Genomic DNA, 20,714 nt, shown 5'->3' with positions numbered 1-20,714 from the left:
AGCCACCCAGGTGCCCCTTCATGTGCTTATTTGCCATCTGGATATCCTCTGTGGTGAAATGTCTAAATATTTCAAACCTAACCCAAATTTTATGTGATATATATATACATGTCATATGTATATATATGTAAAATTGATGACTTCTGATGGAAGCCCAAAGTACAAAAGTTCAAAAAAGTTTAGTAAAGTCAACCTCAAATAAAACATATTGTAACTAGAATAAAACAACAATAAGATTCTGACAAATGTGGGTAGTTACGTATCCACTGGAAGTGGCATAATTTAGCGAAAGCATAACATGCCATGCTAGTTACTGGCTGAGTTAAAACCAGGGCTGCCTGCTGAAAGAAATACACTGCCCTGGGTTTGTAACTTGGAAGGACTGCTTCCTGTTTTCCACACCACACACCTCACTGCTTGATCTGGGGAAATCTGGGGAAATTGCTTTCTTGTGTGGCTTATTTTTCAGGGCAGTAGGTCATGTTTGAGGAATAAATAGTTGTTTGGTGAATAAATAAGCAATTTCATGTTCCAAGGAAGGTCTGAAGAAATTACTGATTTATTCACTTTACAGTGGCAACTGAAAAAGATGTATACTGGACTTGGTAACCTTTATAATTCAAGTCCTTGACGTTGAGTCAAAAGGTGCATGTCTGTTTTTCTCTGCAATGGTTAATTTTTTTAAAAAAGATTTATTTATTTATTTGAGAGAGAGAGAATGAGAGATAGAGAGCATGAGAGGGAAGAGGGTCAGAGGGAGAAGCAGACTCCCTGCTGAGAAGGGAGCCCGATGTGGGACTCGATCCCAGGACTCCAGGATCATGACCTGAGCCAAAGGCAGTCGCTTAACCAACTGAGCCACCCAGGAGCCCTCTGCAATGGTTAATTTTATGTATAAACTTGGCTAGGCCATGGCACTTCGTTGTTTGGTGAAACACCAGTCTAGATGTTGCTGTGGAGGTATTATTTTAGATATGATTAACATTTATTATTTTTTTTAAGATTTTATTTGACAGAGAGAGAGAACAAGCAGGGGGAGTGGCAGGCAGAGGGAGAGGGAGAAGCAGGTTCCCTGCAGAGCAGGGACTTTGATGTGGGGCTCAATCCTAGACCCTGGGACCTAGGATCCTAGGACCCTGGGACCATGACCTGAGCCGAAGACAGATGCTTAACCGGGGCTATCAGGTGCCCTAGTTGGAGGTCTTAAGAGCAATGATTGAGGTTTCCCAGAAAAGAGAATATTCTCAGTGCGCCTGGGTGGCTCAGTTGGTTAAGCGTCCGACTCTTGGTTTTGGCTCAGGTCCTATTCTCAGGGTCGTGAGATCAAGCCCTACGTTGGGTTCCATGCTCAGCATGGAGTCGCTTGAGATTCTCTCTCCTTCTCTCTGCCCCTCCTGCTTGTGCACTCTCTCTAAAATAAATAAATAATCTTGGGCGCCTGGGTGGCTCAGTTGGTTAAGTGACTGCCTTCAGCTCAGGTCAGGATCCTGGAGTCCCGGGATCGAGTCCCGCATCGGGCTCCCTGCTCAGCAGGGAGTCTGCTTCTCCCTCTGACCCTCTTCCCTCTCATGCTCTCTCTCTATCTCATTCTCTCTCAGATAAATAAATAAAATCTTTGAAAACAAATAAATAATCTTAAAAAAAAAGAAATTCTCTTTAAGACTGTTGCATAGAAATCCTCAAGTTTCTAGACTGCTGCCCTGTAGAATTCTGAGTCAAGACTGCAACATCTATTCCTCTCTGAATCCAACCTGTTGGCCGTGTGTGTGTGTATAAAATATTATGTGTGTATGTTTATACATATATACACACACGTCTGTACACAAAGACATTTATGTATACTTATGTATATGTATATGCGTACAGGCATACTACCATTATACTATTATTTTGCAATAGATTACCACTGGAGACTCAAACAGATATTTGCTCACCTATGTTCATAGTAGCCTTTTTTTTTCCTTAAAGATTTTATTTATTTATTGACAGATAGATAGAGAGCACAAGTAGGCAGAGTGGCAGGCAGAGGGAGAGGGAGAAGCAGGCTCTCCGCTGAGCAGGGAGCCGGACGTGGGGCTTGATCCCCGGATCCCAGGATCATGACCTGAGCCGAAGGCAGACGCTTAACCAACTGAGCCACCCAGGTGCCCGTGTTCATAGCAGCCTTACTTACAATAGACAAGATGTGAAAGCAACCCGATTGTCCATCAATAGCTGAATGGATAATGTGATGTATACATAACAGATTAGATTGTGACTTGCCAGCCCCTACAATTATGTGAGTCAATTCCTCAAAATAATTCTTCCCCCTTCTCTCTCCCTCTTTTACACACACACACACACACACACACACACACACACACACACAGAGGCATACCTTAGAGATGTTGTGGGTTCAGTTCCAGACCACTACAATAAAGTGTGTATCACAGTAAAAAGAGCCAATGGACTTTTTTGTTTCCTAGTACATATAAAAGTATGTTTGTACTATAGTTTAGTCTATTAAGTGTGTAATAGCATTATGTCTAAAAAACTCCAATGTACATACCCTAATTAATACTTTATTGCTAAAAAATGCTAACCATCATCTGAGCTTTCAGTGAATCATAATTACTGATCACAGAACAAATATAAAAATAATGAAAAAGTTTGAAATATTGTGAGAATTACTGAAATATGACATTGAGACATGAAGTGAGCAAATGTTAATGGAAAAATGATACTGATAGACTTGCTCAGCACAGGGTTGCCACAAACCTTTAACTTACAAAAATGCAGTATCTGCTAAGTGCAATAAAAGGAGGTATGTTTATATGTGTATAAACAAAATCAAGAGAACAAATATATATGTACACATATGTATCTATCTCTCTATATGTTATCCGTATCTCTGGAAAACCCTAACATATCCTCTGAGGCACATGAAAAATATAAGAAACTCACACCTAATACTAGCAACAGATTCGCAAAGATGTAGACATGAACCTGCAGCCTCTGAGGTTGCTAAAACCAACTGGGAGTTTTATTTTTGCACTCAGGGAGTGATGCTGCAAACACCTGGTCTCTTATCCATCTCTTCACATTCACAGCACACCCTTCCCCACACACCTCACACCATCCTTCCCACCTGGGAAGGCAGTAGGGGCAGATAAGGAAGGTGACTTGGCCAAGGACTCATGAGCTGAAGGGTAGAGCCTAACAACGTGACTCTAGCCAAGGTCATTCTCCCTACTTGCATCTGAGGTGAGGGTGTAAAACTGAGGCCTCAGGAAGCATCTTGTAACCCAGGGGATGTATGGGTGATAGAGACAGACACAAAGCTCATGTTCCAGCATGGGGTATCAGGACCGTGGAGAAAAATAAACCCGGAATGAAGGAGGGGACATCGGCAACGTCACATGGAGCCAGTGGGAGAGGGGGCCATGCAGGGGTCAGGAGCATATGGGTAAAGCTCTAGGGCAGGAATGAGCCAGACTTGAAGAACAGAGAATGAGGAGGCCCATGGTGAAGTGGAATGAGCAGTCAGGGAAGGTGCAAAGGCCTGGTAGCCCCTGGTGATGCCTGACTTTGGCTTTTTTTGTTTATATATACATTTTAAAGATTTTATTTATCTGACAGAGAGAGTGAGAGAGCACAATCAGGGGAAGCAGCAGAGGGAGAGGGAGAAGGAGGCTCCCTGAGATCCCAGGGTCCTGAGATCATGACCTCAGCCAAAGGCAGACGCTTAACAGACTGAGCCACCCAGGTGCCCCAGCTCATCTCTTTTTAACACTATTATTCCGGATGCCTGGGTGGCTCAGTTGGTTGAGCAACTGCCTTCAGCTCAGGTCATGATCCTGGAGTCCCAGGATCGAGTCCCACATCGGGCTCCCTGCTCAGCAGGGAGTCTGCTTCTCCCTCTGACCCTCTTCCCTCTCGTGCTTTCTATCTCTCATTCTCTCTCTCAAATAAACACTATTATTCCATTGTCTGGATGGACCGCAGTTTATTCACCCGCTGAAGGACATCTTGGTCGCTTTCAATTTTGACAACTATGAATAAAGCTGTTATAAACATTCCTGTGCAGGTTTTCATGTGGACATAAGTTTTCAGCTCCTTTGAGTAATTATCAAGGTGTGCGAATGCTGTGTCATATAGAAGAGTGTTTCGTTTTACAGGAAACTGCCAAACTATCTTCCAAAGTGGCTGTACTATTTTCCATTCATACCAGCAAAGAATAAGAGTTCTTGTTACTCCATATCCTTGTCGGCATTTGGTGTTTTCCAAGTTGGATTTACCCTATTCTAATAGGTGTGGGGTAGTATGTCATTGGTACTTTGATTTGCAATTCCTTAATGGCAGTTGAACATCTTTTCATATGCTTATTTGCCATCCATAGATTTTTGGTGAGGTTGTCTGTTCAGGTTTGTCCATTTTTTAACTGGGCTGTTCATTTTCTTATTGTGGGAGTTTTAGGACTTCGTATTTTAGATAAGTCTTCTTTTTTTAACATTTTTAAAAAAAGATTTTATTTATTTATTTGACAGAGAGAGACACAGCGAGAGAGGGAACACAAGCAGGGGGAGTGGGAGAGGGAGAAGCAGACTCCCCACTGAGCAGGGAGCCCGATGCGGGGCTCGGGACTCGATCCCAGGGCCCTGGGATCATGACCCGACCCGAAGGCAGATGCCTAACGACTGAGTCACCCAAGCGCCCCTAACATTTTATTTTTAAGTAATCCTCACACCAAATGTGCAGCTCCAGGAGCTGGAACTTATAACCCTGAGATCAAGAGTCGTATGCTCTGACTGAGCCAGCCAGGTGTGCCTGGATAACAGTCTTCTAACAGGGTGCCTGGGTGGCTCAGTTGGTTAAGCGACTGTCTTCAGCTCAGGTCATGATCCTGGAGTCCAGGGATCGAGTCCCGCATCGGGCTCCCTGCTTAGCAGGGAGTCTGCTTCTCCCTCTGACCCTCTTCCCTCTCGTGCTCTCTCTCATTCTCTTTCAAATAAATAAATAGAATCTTAAAAAAAAAAAAAAAAACTTCTACCAGATGTGTCTTTCCAAATATTTTCTTCTACTCTGTGGCTCATCTTCTCATTCTCTTGATGGTCTTTGCCTTTTATTCTTAGCAGGATGGGAGCCATTGGAGGTTTTGAGCAAAAGAGGGATGTGATGGAAATTTAACTCCTATTAAATATCCAATGATGGTGTCTGGGAGGCAGTCTTCTAGAGCTCAAGGGAAAGGTCCAGACAAGAGAGAAACATTTGGGGACCATCCCCATGTTAATTTTTTAAAAAACTTCAGGTGAGGTTCATATAACAAAATTAAACATTTTAAAATGAACACTTCAGTGGTATTTAGTACATTCACGATGTTGTATAAGCACTATACCTCTAGTTCCAAAATATTTTCATCCTCCCCAAATAAAACCCTGAACCAATTAAGCAGTTACTCCCTCTCTCCTGCTCCAGCTCCTGGGCCATCTGCTTTCTGTCTGTACGGTTTTGCCTATTCTGGGCATTTGAAACAGACTCACAAAATGTGGCCTTGTGTGTCTGACTTCTTTCACTTAGCATGGTTTCAAGGCCTATCCACCATGTAGCAGGTATTAGGACTTCATTCCTTTTTGTGGCTGAATATTCCATTGAATGTGTACACCACAGTCTATCCTTTCATCTGTTAATGGATATTTAGACTGTTTCCAACATTTAGCTTTTATAGGGATTTGTTCACGTACCTGTTTTGTACTCCTTTGGGTTAAATACCTAGGATGTAGTTTTTTTTTAAGGTCGGCAAGACTGGAAGCTAAGAGGGTGAATGTAGATAGGGAACCAAGTCCTGAGGTAGTTCACTATTAAGAGATCAGTGTGAAGAAGAGGAAGCTATAAAGGAGCATGGGAAGGAGCAGATGATGGGATGGGAAGAAACCCAGGAGTGTATGGTACACTGGAAGCCAAGTGAATAGAAGTTTCTAAGGAGGTAATGTCAACTGTTGCCAACAGGTCAAGGAAAGTGAAGAGAACGTACTTCTGCATACAGCAACAGGCCTGTGACCTTGAAAAGAGTCATTTCAGGGGAGTAGGAAAGGCCTGAAAAGAGCAAATAGAAATTAGAGAAGACCTAAATAAACAGATACACTATGTTCATGGATTGTAAGATTTAATATTAAGAGAAAAATTCTCCCCAAATTGGTCTATAGATTCAATGCAATCCCAATCAAAATCCCAGCAGTTTTTGGTAGAAATTGATAAGCTGATTCTAAAATTTACACAGACATGCAAAGGACCTAGAGTAACGAAAACAATTTTATTAAAAAAGAACAAAGTAGGAGGGGCGCCTGGGTGGCTCAGTCGTTAGGCGTCTGCCTTCGGCTCGGGTCGTGATGCCAGGTCCTGGGATCGAGCCCCGCGTCGGCCTGCTTCTCCCTCTCCCACTCCCCCTGCTTGTGTTCCCTCTCTCGCTGTGTCTGTCAAATAAATAAATAAAATCTTAAAAAAAAAAACAAAAAAACAAAGTAGGAGGAATACCAGATTTCAAGATTTATTATAAAGCTACAGTTATCAAGACAGTGTGGTCTTAGCTCAAGGGTAGACCTATCAATCAATAACAGAATATGGGGTTCAGAATCAGACTCACACTTAAACAGTGAATTGATTTTTGACAAAAGTGCCAAGGTAATTCAGGGTGGGAGCAGACATTTCAGGACTGGTGCTGGAACAACTAAATATCCCTAGAGAAAACAGTGAACTTCAATCTTACCTCACGCCATATACAAAAATTAACTTAAAATGTATCATAGACCTAAGTGCCAAAGGCACCAGTTTTGCTTAAGCTGGGATTCCAATGTACAGCCATGGAGCACTGGTCTATAAAATTGTTCCCAATGGCCATCTTGTCCTTAAAAGCAGGACTCTTGCTCCTCCCTTGCCACCATTCCAATGTCCCCATCGTCTCACCTGCAGAGAGCTGGTCACACTCTCACCTCTCAGGTCTGTTCCTTCAGTTTTTATCCATTCTACCTCCAACTTCCTCCAACTTTACTTTTACCACCTTCACTCTAGTGTAGGCCACTGTCCTCTCCACCCTGGGCCATGGCAATGGCCTAAAGGGACTCATCAGTTCCTGTCCTTCTCCTTCAGCCCAGTGGCCACCCTGCAGCATGAGCAACTATGGGAATCTCCTGATTAAAGCCTTTTAATTGCTTCCCACTGCACTCCAGGGAAAGCTGAAGATCCTCACCACAGCTGACAAGGCCCTCCCTGCCCAATGTTGCTGACCTCCCTCTCAGCCAAATGGGCCTTTCTGTTCTACATTCTCTTCTTCACCGTCTTGGCATATCCTGTTTCCTCTACGCAGTGCCCTCCTTCTCCCTGCTCTTGCTCATCCTTTGGGACTTGGCCTAAGTGCCTCTTCCTTCGAAAGATGATTCCTCAACCCCCGTTATGATCTCATTGCACCCTGGGCTTTTCTTCCATTGCACTTACATTTTCCTATCACGTATTAGCTGAAACACATGGGAGACAGTCAACTGAGCTCATGGACGGTCCACACCATGAGCAGGAAGACTGTCTGCTCAGTGCACCACTGGAGGCCAGGAACCAGCTCAGTGTTTATCATGTCAAGGACGCTTAAGAAATACTACCTGAGGGAGACATACTGAGGTTCAGACCCCACTTGCCCATCTACTGTGCGTTACTCAATATTATGAGCTAAGGTTCAGAAAACTTCCAGGTGGCCTCCTTTTATAGATTCCTCATAACCAGTCTGTAGAGGTGAGTGTCATTACTGTTTCCAGCACACAGGTGAAGAGGAGAGTGTAGACCAGTCCAGTAAATTTTCCTGGCATCACCCAGCTACTGACAATGAAGTCAGGTTTCAAACCCAGGTCTTTTCTGACTCCACCATGAGATCTCACTGTCTACCCTCTACTGCAAGTGGCTCGGAAAGAAGAACGAGCTGATGCAGGTATGATACACACTTAATCTGTTATTATTCTTCCAATAAAAAAATTTAAAAGTATCATGTATGTGGTGGAGAGCACCACATGACATATATGTAGTTGTAGATGCTGGTTATTCACTAGTGACTAGAATCAGTAACATCTTTGCCATTAATTTGAGAGGAGGAAGACAATAAACCGGGCATCCAAGAAATGTGAAGAAGGAAGCAGTGATCAAAAAGAAGGGGGGCTTGAGGTGGTTTGTCAGCTGAGACCGGAAAATGAGAAAGAGCAGGCCTGAGAGGCAGGAATAAGGACAGCCAGAGGCTGTGGGCCCTAACTCAGGGGAGCACTTGTCCACTTGCAGGACTAAAAGATGTGGCACTGGAGACACTTTCAAAACACAGAGAAGCGGCCTACGGGCTCAGGGCCTTCATACTTAGAACAAGGATCTGTCCCCTGCTGCTTTCACCTTTTGACTCAAACACCTTCCCAGTGACGTCTTCTCTGGCTGCCCCATTTATAATTCCTGCGACTGTCCACGTTTCCATCTCCACACAATATATTTTACTTATTTTTTTAAAAGATTTTATTTATTTATTCATGAGAGACAGAGAGAGAGAGGCAGAGGGAGAAGCAGGCTCCCAAGGAGCAGGGAGCCCGATGCGGGACTCAATCCCAGGATCCTGGGATCATGACCTGAGCTGAAGGCAGATGCTTAACCATCTGAGCCACCGAGGCGCCCGTATACTTTACTTATTTCTTTTGCCTCTTGCCTGCCTTCCTAGCAGAACTCCACAAGGGTTGACACGGTTGTTTCGTCAGCGCGGTGCCACAGCACTTGCGTCTGCGGCTCAGCAGCAGGTCAAAAAATATTTGCCAGGGCGCCTGGGTGGCTCAGTAGTTAAGCGTCTGCCTTCAGCTCAAGTCATGATCCCAGGATCCTGGGATCGAGCCCCACATCCGGTTCCCTGCTCAGCGGGAAGCCTGCTTCTCCCTCTCCCACTCCCCCTGCTTGTGTTCCCTCTCTCGCTGTCTCTCTCTTGAAACATAAGTAAAATCTTAAAAAAAAAACAAAAAACAACTCCCAAACTAATAGTGCTGGGTAAATGCTAAAGAAAAGGCGGCCACGATCGAGGCCCACCTGGCCTTGCCCAAGAGACCCCGCCATCCCCCGACCAGAAATAAGTAAAAGCAACTCCCAGACCCGCCCTTGGCCCAGGGGCCGGCTGGTCTCAGCCCCAGTCCAGCCGGCTCGCCTCCCGCCCTTACGCACGGCCTCGGGTCTTCACTTCCGAGTCTCAAGGACCCTCGGCCAACCCTTCCCCGCAGACCACGCCGCCATTCCATCCCATCCCCCAACCTCCCGTCGCAGCCGCGGGAACCACCACCGCGACCGCCGCAGTGGCGCCCGCTCTGCGCACGCTCGGCAGCGTGGGGACGCAGCGTGAGGACGAAGACCGCGGTGCGCATGAGCAAGACCTTCCCGGACTGAGTGGGGTGGTACATCAGGAGAGCCAGCTCTCTCTCGTCCCGCCCACCTCCCCGAGGCCCCGAGCGGACGCGGACGCGCACGCGCACTGGGAGCGGAAGGGCGGACGGGCGCGCGCACGAGGCCGGGCGGTCGGCGGAAACGGGACAAGCCGACTGCGGGGGGGAGGGGAGTTGGCGGGTGCGCGCGCAGCGGGTGCGCGGGCGGCGTGGGGGGGGCGGCTGAGACGGGCGGGCGCGCGCGCGAGACTTACCCTCACTCGGTGGCGGTGGCGGCGGCAGCTTCTTTGTTTCGTGAGGAGAGGCGAGACGCCCACTCTGCCCCCGGCCCCGCGCGGAGGGGCGGGGGCGGCGCCGGGAAGGCGACGGCGCCGGCGGCTCTCGGTAAGGAACGCGGGCCGCGGGGGGAGCGCGGCGCGGGGCTTGGGAGGACGGTTTGAATGGAGCCGGGGCGCCGAGGGGGGAGGGGGCCGCCGGCGCCCAGAGCGGGGCTGGGGTACGGCGGCGCCCGAGGGTCAAGAAGCTTGGCCGGCACCGCGCGCGCGGGGAAGGCCACAGTGTAGTGAGGCCCCCGCGGCTACACCATCCGCGGGCCGTGGGGTGGGGGCCCGGGCCGCGTGGAGGCCGCGCGCGCGCTCTCGCTGGGGTCGCCGGACAAAGCTCTCCGCCTCCTCGGCGGGCCGGCGTCCCGGCCCCGGGTCGCTGTGTCCGTCGCGGCAGCAACAAAGCAAGGCGTCGGAGCTTTTCTGGCTACGTAACGGGTCCGACCCGAATGTTGTCTTTTTGGGGAGGCTGCGGTCGGGGCTTAGTAGGAAAAACCCCAGATGAGTTCCCTGTCGCCTGGAAACGAGCATTACCAGTCCCTTTGGGTTAAGTGACCTAAAATTTTATTTAAAAAAATCACGTATTGTAGATTTTCAAAGAAAAGTAAATAACTCCTCAATTCCTTGCAAGTGGTGACTTCAGAATGTTTGCCCTGAAGTGGGGAGTCTAGAACAAGTGGGGGAGAACGGGTAGAACTGTTTGCTGTTGAAACCATTGTTTTTGTTTTGCATCCTTTCGCCTCCAGTTGATTTTCCAGATGAAGGCTTTTATTTAAAACGTGGGCCTTTCGGAGAGTGTTTTGTGCTGGTCTCGAAGACACCCGTCTTGATTCCCCCTCCCCCCAGTGAATCCTTGGGGAAACTAGGGAATAAGTGCAAGAGCCGCTTCCTAGGAATTTGAAACAAGTTTTCAGTTTGAATTGCCAGACCGGAATGGAGTTTGATTCCCTGGGCTGTCACCTAGCTGTGTGACCTTAGATAAATAGCTTAATCTCTCTGAACTTCTTCGTTTCCTCGTTTGTGAAATGGGAATAATGCCACAAATGGAGTTGGTAAAACCTGTAAAATGGTTCCTGGCAAGTGGGAAGTACCCTTGTTACCGGCAGGCCCAATCTGCCCCCTTCACTGTTGAGCAAACATTTGTTGAGTCCCTACTGGGTGTTAGATGGTTGGTGGTTGGATGCTCTGAGGAGCCTCTCTAGTCTTGTAGGGGAACAGATGGTAAATGTGGGAACAACTCCCTGTGGCCTATCATGTAATCCTCATTACCCTTCCTGTGAGAGGAACACAGGAGCGATGGGAGCCAGAGATCAGGGAGTTGTATGGAAGAGCGGACCTTTTCTCAGACTCAGGGAGGGTGTCCAGGCTTGCATGTGACCACCTGGACCAGTCATTGCTCCCCACTGCTACACTCGCATATCACCTTGATCCTTTCCCGTGTAGCAGTTACCCCAGTGTGTAATTACACGTCTATTCTTCTCTGAGGGCCATCAGAGCAGGGATCGTGTCTGCTTGGTCTCCTGGAGTGTACCCTGGGTCTGGCCCATAGTAAGTCTTTAGGGAACATTTGTGGAATGAATGAGGAGAGTCCTTGCAGGGATGGAGCAAGTATATGGGTGAAATGCTTGGCACGGGACTGGGCTTGAGTTGTAAGCAGTAAATGTTAGTTGCTCTTGTTGGTTTTTTAACTTTCCAGGCCATTGTCCCCTGGGAATGAGGGTGTGGGGTGGTGGTTGATATGTGTGGTGGGGAGGACTGCTAATTCTGGAATCAGACCTCCTGAATTCACACCCCGCCTTCTAAATCCTAGCTTGATCTCCAGTGAGCATTTACCAGTAGGTCCCCCCGACTTGTGAAACAGGTATGATGGCAGTGCCACCTCAGTTGTTGTAAGGGTTGAAAACATAACATGGGAAGCTGTTTAACACACTGTAGTGCCCGGCTTATAGTAAGCACTCAAGTTATTGGAGTTAATGTTGTTCTTTATACGCATGTATGTATATACATGTAAGTCAGTTATTTAAAGAATGAAAAACATAATTTGGAGTCATCCTGTATCTCAGGAAGCTCAGGTTTGATGTGCTGGTTATGTTTCTGTTCTAATTTAAAATCAATTCACATATAATTATGACAATAATAAATGCTCCTCCATGTGCCACGTACCTTTGTCATTCCTTCTGGACCCTCAAAACACTGGAGTTAGCCCTAGACCAGCCACTTGTCTTAGCTGTTTGTGGGGTGTGGGAGGGATTAGATGTATTGGGTGAGAACAACATTCTGCCAGTGAAGAAGCTGATATTTAGGGATATTTCTTCACCAATGGCCCTATTTAACCTTCTGGGTTCGAATTCTGGCTTTACCACTTTTCCTCTTGATTCCTTAGAGAAATGGAGGTGACAGTTCCTAGCATTTAGTGAATCCTCAGATGTGTCAACCAATTTTGGCCTCAGTCATTTAGGCTGCCATGGAACAGAGGGACCCATTCACACATGAATGGCGCCCCCCAGCGTTGTGCAAGAAGCGGCCCAACATCACATTACCCATTCGAACAAGTGGGCATTGAGAGCCTACCACGAGCCAGGCCCTGATGGGGGCTGGGGATTCAGCCGGGAACAGGCAGACAGGGCCCCTGTTCTCATTCGATCATATCCCTCTCCTTAGTTGCAAAGGAGGACAGTAATGGTACCCAACTATGAGGATTGTTGCAAGGTCTAAACAACAATGACAACTGTAAAGTGCTTAGAACGGCGCCTGGCACACAGTGCTGAACAGTTGGCAGCTAGTGTCATTTATTAGGATTCCTACAACATACTGGCAGGTTGAGATACAGAATGTATTTTTGCCTTGCTGTAATAGTTCTGTATGTTTTCAAAGTAGTAGCAAAGGAATCAACTCTTCTATTTTGTTTTTAACAATTTAGAAATTGTAAGCTTGCACCTTCACCATAATGCACTGGAAAGAAGGAAGTGTGTTTGGTGGCATGGGTTTTGGAAAATATCAAATGTTTGTTTCCCATCTCACATATTTCCTTGTAACTTGTAACATTGATTGGAACACTTAAGAGAGAATTGGAGTTTTAAAAAAATTACACTGAGTAGCTCAGTCGGTTATGCGTCTGGCTCTTGGTTTCGGCTCTGGTCATGATCTCAGGGTTGTAAGATTGAGCATGGGGCTTTTCGCTCAGCAACGAGTCTGCCTGAGATTCTCTCTCTCTCTCTCTCCCCCTCTCCCTCTGCCCCCCCAAAACCAACAAGTAAAACCTTTAAAAATAAAAAATTAAAGGGATGTGCAAAACCTATAAAAGGGAAGTAACAGCTGCTGGAATATTGGGGAGAAATGTCTGAGGGGGAACACCTCAGAATTGAGTCTGAGGCTAAATGGAGCTGCCATTGCTGTCAACCTTAAGGAGATCATCCCTAAGAAGTATAAGGCTCAGGGGCGCCTGGGTGGCTCAGTTGTTAAGCGTCTGCCTTCGGCTCAGGTCATGATCCCAGAGTCCTGGGATCGAGCCCCACATCGGCTCCCTGCTCCGTGGGAAGCCTGCTTCTCCCTTTCTCACTCCCCCTGCTTGTGTTCCCTCTCTCGCGCTCTCTGTCAGATAGATAAATAGAATCTTAAAAAAAAAAAAAAAGAAGTATAAGGCTCATTAATATGATTGGAGTTTTCTGTTAACTGCATGCTGATCCTTCTAATTTTTCAGGACATGGATTTGATGGGCATGAGAAATTTGGCCAGGAATCATCTTCATGTAAGGGAAAGGCCCTTGAGGGTAGTGCCAGATGTAGCTGGGTTTGCTGGGCAGTTGGATTTCATAGGGGCAGAGAGAACGGAAGGGATGCATTGATTTCCCTCTCAATTCCCTTAGAGAAGGGGCTTTCTTTGGAAAACAGGTAACTGTTAGGAGGGCATAAACCAGCCCAGGCCCCTTCGAAGCCTTTGGGACTAGACTGGTACTGCAGTGTTTCCCTTTGGGACTGTTACTTTGTTATAAAGGAGGCATGTCTTTATTTTTGCATGTGGATGCTTATTACTGGGAATAGTCTGGGTTTTGCTCAGTGTGAAGTTCACCAGCCCAGTGTGAGATAAAAGGAGGATGGACCCTGTATTTAGTAGCGGTGGGCTTTAAAATGGCTCCTTGGGATGGTTTAAGTTCTCTTTTCGCTGGTAAGTCATGCCCCACTGGCTCAGGAAGCAGGTGGCTGCGTGGCAGTTGCTGCCTCACCTGTTAACAGAGGGGACAGGGTTTGATGTGGGTCATCCTGACTTGCACCAAAAGTCCCAGTAAAGTAGAATGTGGATGGTCTCGTCTTAATGGTGACACTGAAGCCCAGGGGTCCGCTTGTGCCCTGGGAGCTGCATCTGGCCCTGATGACTGCCAGTCGTGTCTTTGATCACAGCCTAGTCTGCTGTTGTGCTGAACACCCATGCCCGCCTCCCAGGAACACACCCTGGGTACCCCTGCCTGTCAGAGTGCTTCTCTTTGTCTGCACTTTGCACCCTTTCAGGCTGTCTTCTGCCTTTAGATTCTCAGCCCAAATCAGTTACTCAGGCCTGGAGTCAGACAGACTTGAGGGAGGACTCTACTTCCTGTGTGATGTTGGACCAATAACTTAACCTCCCTGGGCAGAAAACCCCGTTCCCTCCTGTTCCTCCCTCCAACCCCCTCTTACCCCACAGTCTCCCCAGTTGGCACCTCCAGTCACCGATACTGAACCAAGGGAGGCAAGTTGGAGCTGAAATCCAGCCTGGCTGGCTTTGCCAAATCTGGCTCCAAGGCTGGTCAGCCCCAAGGAAGGGACACCTTTTATATTTCAAAGGGCATGTGCTAGTTGAAGCCCTGTTGGTTACCTTGGTCATCATGGACTCCATTCTTTTAACCTTACATCTATTCATCAGCATGTCCAGAGAAATCTTCTAAAACCATCATCAGACCATGTCACTGCCCTGCCCAGAACATTCCAGCGGTTTCCCCTTGGACCTAGAGTAGACTTCTACCTCCTCACTGCTGCCCTCAAGGCCTGTGAGCTGCCCTCCCCACCCATCTCTGACTTCCTCTGCTGCCACATCCCCCTTTCCTGCTCTAATCTAGCACAATCCTACCCAGGGGCCTTTGTACTTGCTGGTCCCTCTGTCCATCAGTAGCCACTGGCTCCCGTTCCACTTCAGGTCTCTGCTTAGATGTATCCCCTCCCTAAGACCATCCCTGGTCACCATGATTGAAAGAGTAATTCTTGTCAGCTTGTTAACCCTGCTTATTTTTTTTTTAAGATTTTATTTATTTATTTGACAGAGAGAGACATAGTGAGAGAGGGAACACAAGCAAGGGGAGTGGGAGAGGGAGAAGCAGGCTCCTGGCCGAGCAGGGAGCCCGATGCGGTGCTCGATCCCAGGATCCTGGGATCATGACCTGAGCTGAAGGCAGACGTTTAACAACTGAGCTACCCAGGCGGCCCCCTGCTTATTTTTTCATAGTACAAGGTCATGGCATCTCTCCCTCCCCACCCCCCCCCCCAAGGAACATCATGTCATATTTATTTGTGTGCTTGCCTCTGTCACTCATTTGTCAGTTCCATGAGGCAGGGATTTTGTTGGCTGCTGGATTCCCAATACCTGGTACCTGCTCAGCACAGAGTTGGTTCTCAGTCAGTATTTGAGGTGGCTGGGAGGGCCTGTCACAAGCGAAACTGGGCGGGTATAGGCACCATGCCTCCCTGGCAATTCTTGCATTTTGTGCACCCCTCTTGTGGGGGACTTCTCTCCCACCCTGTCCGCAGGTTATGTGTTGTTCTCAGTGTTGAATATATAGCAGATATCTCAACAGACCCTGCAGTAGTAGACCGTGACATCCATCCAGTGGGGCTTGACCAGCCTCAAAAAGAAGAAGAGAGTCTATCTGTGTTAAACGGGGAGCACAGTCAGGATAGATTTGTAAAGCTAGTTGGATTTACTTGATGTGTGTTTGCTGGGTCATGTCATGACTCCAGGTCATGGTCAGCAGAGTTTGGAAAACGCCCATCTAGTGGATAGGTGGGGTAGTGTTTGAATTCTCTCGGTGGAAACCCTGCATCTCCCTGCTGGATTAGAGCATGAACTCCCCAAGGGCAGAGAACCGGCTTCTCGTCATGTGTTCACATCTTCTGGTGTGTTGTAGATAAGGAGGTCCTCTTCAGTGGTTTTCAAGTAAATGAATTTTTTTTTTAAAGGGCAGGAGGTGGGGATTCCAATGAATAAAATGATACATAATTCCCAGTGCTAAAAATAATACAGTAGACCCCCTTATCTGTGGGGGATTTATTCTAAGACCCCCAGTGGATGCCTGAAACCATGAATAGTACTGAATCCTATCTATACTGCTTTTCCTATAGATACATACCTGGAGTAAATTTTAATTTATAAATGAGGCACAGTAAGATTAACAATGTGAAAATTATTAATAGGAAACCTCATTTAAATGGTATTGGGAGGACAGAAGGAGGAGCCCTCAAACCCTACCACTTGTCATCAATTGCAGACCCAATAGGAAAAGACCTACCTTACAAGTCACCTTACAAGTCATAGTACTTTACTACCCCAGCTGAGAGAGAAAGGTTTTTCTTCTGCCCCAGCAACAGCCCAGCCAATGAGACTGTCATAACTTAGCCAGTGAAACGCTACTGCATTTCAAACTCCCTGTTTACTCCAGTGGACTTCTTGTTTATAACAGCGCTCCTGACTTTTTCCCTTTCCTTCCATAAAAGAGCATTCTTTATTCTCTGGACTTAATTGCCTTTGGTTTTGCCATAGTTGCTTGTCCCAGATTGTAGTTCTCTGTTACTCCCGAATGAATGCATTTTTACGGGTTTTTTTTTTTTTTTTGGAAGATTTTATTTATTTGAGAGCGAAAGAGAGGAAGAGCGCGTGTGCACGTGGGCACACAGGAGCCGGGGGAGGGGCAAAGGGAGAAGCCGACACCCTGCTCAGGACCCTGAGATCATGACCTGAGCCCAAGGCACATGCTTAACTGACTGAGCCACCCGGGCACCCCTGACAGTTTTATTTTTAAGGTTAACAACAACTAATAATAAAATGGAACAATTATGACAATAATAGTGTAGTAAAAGTTGCATGGGTATTCTCTTTCTCTCTGAGAGCACCTTATTGTACTGTACTTGCTTGCCTTTCTTGTGATGATGTGAGATGGTAAAATGCTAGTGAGATGAGATGAAGTGAGTGAGGTGGGCGTTGTGACGTAGTGTTAAGCTACTATTGATTTTCTGGCGAAACTCAGCAGGAGGATCATCTGCGGTGGACCAGGGCTGACTATGGGTAACTGAAACTGGAAAGCGAAACCTGCATGGGAAGGGTGGGGGGGGCGGGAGGAACTACTGTACTTGGTAAGGACAGACTCAGCACCACCACCCGATAAGACATTGTAATTAATTATCATGACATGTTTTTTTTTGTTTCTGAAGTGTATTCCTTTTTAAATATAGGGCAAGGTTTTGCTACTTAATTATATTGCAAGGCAAATGCTCAGCAGCCAGCATGGAACAGCTAGTGTTGGGGAAGCACCCTGTCAGGAATAAGCTATTTCCACGTGTTCCCTAAGACAGCAGATGCCTCATCCCACATGTCCTTCCAGGTTCACAGACCAGTGTGCCAGGTCTGGTCAGGTAGGAACAGTTTTCCTAGTAGAGTATTGGGGGGAAACCTCGTTTTGTAGTTTTAATGTAACAAATAAGACTGACTGGTTGTGCTGAAGGCATCCTGCCCGGCCTGTCTGGTCCATCCGAGTACCTGCCAAGTACCCTGCCGTGGCTGGACCTGTGTCTGTTGATGAAACTTGTAGGAGAACAGATTTCTCCATGCCCAAAAAGCGAAGTCGCAGCTCTCCTGGGGCCAAACTTAAGTATAATGCTGGTTTTCAGGCAAGATAGGAAAAAAAAACCCAACAACCCGTAATCTCAACAAGCAGATTTTCTAGGGTCCTGATTTCCTGCTAGCAGTCTGTCCTGCTTCAGCGGCTGACCACCTCCGTTCTTTTTATTTTTACTTTATTTATTTTATTTTTTCGATTTTAATTCTGGTAGAGTTAACATACAGTGTTATTTTAGGTTCAGGTGTCCACTATAGTGATTTAACAGTTCTCTTACCTCAGTGCTCATCATGGTAAGTGTAGTCTTTACATCCCCATCACCTGTTGCCCCCCATCGCCCCACCAGTTTGTTCTTTATAGTTAATGAGTCTGTTTTTTGGGGCACCTGGGTGGCTCAGTTGGTTAAGCGACTGCCTTCGGCTCAGGTCATGATCCTGGAGTCCCGGGATCGAGCCCCACATCGGGCTCCCTGCTCGGCAGGGAGTCTGCTTCTCCTTCTCACCCTCCTCCCTCTCATGCTCTCTGTCTCTCATTCTCTCTCTCAAATAAATAAATAAAATCTTTAAAAAAAAAAGTCTGTTTTTTGGTTTGTCCCTTTTTTCTTCTTTGTTCATTTGTTTTGTTTCTTAAATTCTTTTTCCCCCCTTTGCTCATTTGTTTTGTTTCTGAAATTCCACATGAGTGAGATCATACAGATTTTTGTCTTTCTCTGACTGACTTATTTCACTTAGCATAATACTCTAGATCCATCCATCTTGTTGTGACCACTGTCCTTTTTTCAAGAGAAAAGCAAAGGGTGGTATGAAAGAAGAAACTAGAGGTACTCCTCAAGCAGTCTGGTTCCGCATCTGAATGTCAATAGATGTTTCTATTTTAAATGATAATTTTGATGAAGTTGAAAGTAGAAAATAATGCAATCGTCACATCCTTTCATCTTTTTTATTTCCATAAAGGTACTTCCTGGACATCTTTTCTGGGTATTTATTTCCCAGGTATTTTTCTGATCTAGATTGGTTTGTTGGTTTTGGCGTTTCTTGTTTTTGTTTTTTAATATGATTACAAAAGTAATAGAAGGTTATTGTAAAAAAATAAACACACAGAAAACATCAGAGCTCCATGATGTGGAAAGTGTCAGTTCCCCTCATACACCTCCTGAGAGAGCTCCTGGCCTCTGCCAGCCACGGTTTGGCAAGTTTTCTTTGGGCTGGCTTCTGTGTTCAGATGAACTTGTATCTGTTCTTATTCTTAGCAAAGTGAGGCTCAGGCCAAGCACACCTTACATTGATGCTCCCTTCTTTCCTCTGCCTCATCTTGGACCTTCCTCCACATCCATGTGCATGAAGTGCCTCATGGGGCATGGATTGTGTGGGGGTTCTGATGAGCGATTGGGGTGCTTCTCGGAGAAATCAAGGTGATATGGCCATGTCACTTCCAAACCCATTGGCCCTGGGAACCTGTTTTCATCTTGCAGCTTACTGAATGTCTTAGCTGTCAGGTTTTTGACTCTTGCCCCAGAGTAGTTTTACTTCCCATCACATTCCTTTGGGCTGCTTACCTGGATTCCCAGGCTCCATTCCTTCCTCGTGGAGGCCCCAAGCACACCCGACCCACAGGCCACACACTTCTTGATTAGGCTCTCACATACATGTGCTAGTGGCTTCACTCTTTTGTCCCTCTGTCCCCTTGTCCTTCACTTTTCTCATCTGCTTAGGTGTGGCTGTCTGGTTTGAGATGGATTTCAGTTTTGTGTTTACTTACCTTCTTTTTCCCAGCCCAGACACCAAGTGACTTGTCATAGAGGGACTTGTTGTAGGAGTCCGGTCTGAACAGTGGAGGCCCCCTTGAAGCCCCCAAGATGATAGGATGACCTTGGGGACCCGAGGAATTTGCTGAAAATGCCAAATCTTTAGTTTACTGTGTAGGAAAGGTAGAGGTGTTTGGTGATGAGTGAAGAAGGGGTTAGGAAAAGGGCTGTTCTTTGCCCTCAGATCCCACCTCACTTCTGAAATTTCTGGCCAAGCTTGTCAGGCCCTCCTGAGTAGGCAGCTTGCTGGAGTACAGTAGTGCCCGGTTCCATACCCTCCCCAGCTCTCAAGAGGGGCAGGCCCACCCCTGCCTTTTAAGAAGGGCTGACTGGCCAAAAGGATCCTGATGATGGATAAGAACACCAGGTTAGTGGGGTGGGATCCAAGAGGGCAAAGGATAATTTGTAGCCGCCCAGATCTGCCCACTGATTGCAGGGCCGATCTCATCACTTATGACAGCTGGTCTTTGTTTGCAGTGGGCCTCTGTGGCCTTCAGGCAACCTCTGTCCTTCTCCAGTTCGGCAAAGCTGCCTTGTGCAGCCTTTACTTCTGGAGTTTGTTCCTGAACGCTTTGAGGCAGGAGCATCACTTAAGGTTTGCCCTGTGGGGGAGGCTTAGTTAGGAAGCAAATTCTCGGGGCGCCTGGGTGGCTCAGTTGGTTCAGCATCTGCCTTCGGCTCAGGTCATGATCCTGGAGTGCCAGGATCAAGTCCCGCATCGGGCTCCCTGCTCAGCAGGGAGTCTGCTTCTCCCTCTGACCTTCCCCCCTCTCATGTGCTCTCTCTCTCAAATAAATAAATAAAATCTTTAAAAGAAAAAAAAAGCAAATTCTCTAGCCTGGTTACTTACTGCGTGCCTCAGTTTATTCATCTCTTTAAGAGGAGGATGGAAGGACTTAATCTGCATGTTGCTTCTGGGTCAGTAGTGACAAGCAGTAAGCAACTGCACAGTAAATGTGGGGTTCCTTGGCTTCGCCAGCAGGGTGGGATTCCTTCCTGCCTGTACATGCCTGCCTGCCTTAGCTCAGTGATGCTGGCTGTGACACCCGAGGGAGGGATTGGTCTCATGTCCAGCCTACAGAGGAGGAAACAGGCTAGAAGAAGGTTAAGTCACTCATCTAGTATCATGCAGTTAGCAAGTAGAAGAGTCCAAACTCAGAGTCCAGGCTGCACTTCAGTGAGTGGCATGGTGGCCTTGGCCTTGTGACTCTAGCAACTTCACTGAGATGCTGGGTGGCCTGTGATCCTCAGGGACCCCTCTGTCAGCAGGGCCCATGATAGTCCCTCTGGGAGGTGTGGTGGTATGGGCTCAGTCAGTA

At 47.1% G+C, this 20,714-nt stretch overlaps 1 protein-coding gene and 1 pseudogene across 8 annotated transcripts in view; one reads left to right on the top strand and one right to left on the bottom strand.

The window, feature by feature from the left end:
* Positions 1-6,270: 6,270 nt before the first annotated feature.
* On the bottom strand, positions 6,271-14,593 carry LOC148165187 (uncharacterized; annotated as a pseudogene). The gene is made up of 3 exons (XR_015768207.1): positions 14,585-14,593; positions 9,668-10,253; positions 6,271-6,449 (listed from the first exon to the last, which is right to left on the bottom strand). The product of XR_015768207.1 is annotated as an uncharacterized LOC148165187 (transcript).
* The window catches only part of SMARCA4 (SWI/SNF related BAF chromatin remodeling complex subunit ATPase 4), an 88,052-nt gene continuing 76,978 nt past the window's right edge, over positions 9,641-20,714 (top strand). For all 7 annotated transcript variants that reach the window (XM_028089002.2, XM_028089001.2, XM_088017264.1 and 4 more), the window contains exon 1: positions 9,641-9,797. The gene's annotated coding sequence lies outside the window, so the exon portion shown is untranslated. The remainder of the gene's footprint in view (positions 9,798-20,714) is intronic.

This window comes from Eumetopias jubatus, unplaced genomic scaffold (assembly GCF_037043125.1).
Source record: "Eumetopias jubatus isolate StellerSeaLion01/CBP00866 unplaced genomic scaffold, mEumJub1_p1.0 scaffold_1, whole genome shotgun sequence".
In the NCBI taxonomy this organism is placed as follows: Eukaryota; Metazoa; Chordata; class Mammalia; order Carnivora; family Otariidae; genus Eumetopias; species Eumetopias jubatus.
Note: the sequence above shows the minus strand (reverse complement) of the source record. Positions and strands in the feature narration are given on the sequence as shown.